Source organism: Sinocyclocheilus anshuiensis, unplaced genomic scaffold, assembly GCF_001515605.1.
Source record: "Sinocyclocheilus anshuiensis isolate Anshui unplaced genomic scaffold, SAMN03320099.WGS_v1.1 scaffold1207, whole genome shotgun sequence".
In the NCBI taxonomy this organism is placed as follows: Eukaryota; Metazoa; Chordata; class Actinopteri; order Cypriniformes; family Cyprinidae; genus Sinocyclocheilus; species Sinocyclocheilus anshuiensis.
The window spans coordinates 38,666-41,104 of NW_015539914.1; positions in this window are offsets into that span (position 1 = coordinate 38,666).

A 2,439-nucleotide genomic window follows, 5' to 3' on the forward strand; every position below is an offset into this window, starting at 1 on the left:
CAGGTAATTGAAGATTGTATATAGAACAGCCACAGGCTCAGCACCCTCCTACTTCTCTTACGAATCTACATTCCCTCCAGGAGTCTGAGATCTACAAGTCAGCAACACCTTGTGGTGCCATCACAGAGAGGCACAAAATCACTTTCCAGAATATTTTCGTTCACCGTTCCTGGCTGGTGGAATGATCTTCCCATCCCCCTCCAGAATGCTGAATCCCTGACAATTTCAAGCTCCAGCTGAAAACTCATCTCTTTCGTCAACACTTGACTGCATCCTAATATTTAAAAAAAAACGTTGCTTTCTCTTTCCTTAATCCCTAGCTGTCTAGCTTGTACTAATCTGAGCAATGTCTAAAACTATTCCTTAATCACTTTGGATAAAAGAGTCTGCTAAATGAATAAATGTAAATGTAAATGTAAACAAACCTCAAACCTTTTTTTCTTCTTTCTTAATTGCCATGTATCCAACACATAACACTTAACACAGTGCCATCTAGTGGCTACCTAGAGTAACAGGCACAATCAATTGATATCGTCACATCCCCCTTTCTTCAAAGCAACATAAACAAGTAACCTTAGTATTCTTTGTAACACATCTTAAGTTGCACTCAGTATAACATTTTAACTCAATGTTTATTTTTGCACATTTAATATGCACAGGTAATGCAAATGATGAACTACAAACATGAACATTTTCTCATTACTACATTTTCAGCAGTTTCTTACAGATTTAATCTATCAGGTTTTTTAACGGGTCTTGTAGATCTTCTAAGTGTGAATGTATGGCTGTTTGATGTTTGTGTGTCTATGTTCGTATCAGTGTTGCAGTCATTTGTTGTGTACAATGCAGTCGATTCAGACTTCACATTGCATTGATTCTGGTCTTTCACTTCTTTTCCAGTCTTTAAAAGATCACGTCTGTTCCGTCTGAAGATTTGTCCATCATCTGTTTTCACAGTATAAGATCTTGGAGCTACTTCTTGCATAACTGTGGCCTTCTTGCTCCAATTCTCGTCACTTTTGATTCTGACAACATCATCCCTCACCAATGTCTGTAGATGCTTTGCAGCCCTGTCATAGTAGAACTTTTGTCTATACTTCAGTTGCTTGAGTTTCTGCTTTATTTTCACATTTGCTTTTTGTTTTGAACAAGAGGGCAGTGTAGTGCGAAGTTTCCGATTCATCAGCATCTCAGCTGGGGCCATGCCACACTCTAACGGAGAGGTTCTGTAATTGAGCAGAGCAAGGTAAGGATCAGATTTACTGTCAGCAGCCTTTTTCAAAAGTTGCTTGAGAATGTGAACTCCTTTCTCAGCTTTGCCATTTGACTGAGCATATTCTGGACTTGAAGTGACATGCTTGAAGTCATATTGCACTGAAAACTCTTGCCACTCCTTGCTGCTGAAGCATGGGCCACTGTCACTGATGACAGTCTGTGGTATACCATGTCTTGCAAAAATTGATTTTGAATGTGTCATTACACACTTTGTAGACATATCCGAGAGTAAGGCCAATTCAGGGTAATTTGAGTAGTAATCAATCACCACTAGATAGTTATTGCCTTTCAGATGGAAGAGATCCATTCCCACCTTCTCCCAGGGTGATGTTGGTAAGTCCGGTATTATCATTGGCTCCTTAGTTTGCTTTTTTCTGAATTTTTGACATGTGTCACACTGTCTCACCATCTTTTCGACGTCTTTGTTTATTCCAGGCCAAAAGACCGCCTCTCTCGCTCTCCACTTACATTTTTCTACACCGAGATGACCTTCGTGAATTCTCTGTAGTATGTCTTGTCTCAAGCTTTGCGGAATGACGATTCTGTTTTGTTTCAGAAGAATTCCATCCACCACACATAGATCACCTCTGATGTCATGGAATCTTGGAGATGAACTCGTCGGCCATCCAGTATACATGTTGTCAATGACAGCTTGCAACTCAGTGTCTTTTTTGATTTCTTTAGCTATTTGCTTTGACTTTGCATCTGACACTGGAAATGCAGTGCGCACCATATACACATGAATCTCAACATCTCCTTCTGTTGTACTCTCACTATTTCTTGTGGGTGCTCATGAGAGGGTATCTGCCAGCACTAAGTATTTGCCAGGCATATACACCAAATTGAAATCGTACCTCTGCAATTTCATCATCAGTCTTTGAATCCTTGGTGTCATTTCATTCAGATTATTTTTTATTATTGCAATTAATGGACGATGATCAGTTTCTGCAGTAAAGGTAGGAAAGCCATATATATAGTTATGAAATTTCTCCAGGCCGAAGACTAATCCCAAGCACTCTTTCTCAATTTGTGCATATTGACACTCAGAATCAGTCATGGATCTGCTTGCATATGCTACTGGCTTCCAGATCTCATCATCAGCTTGCAATAAAACTGCACCAAGACCATTCTTGGAGACATCTGTGGACACTTTGGTTTTCTTTG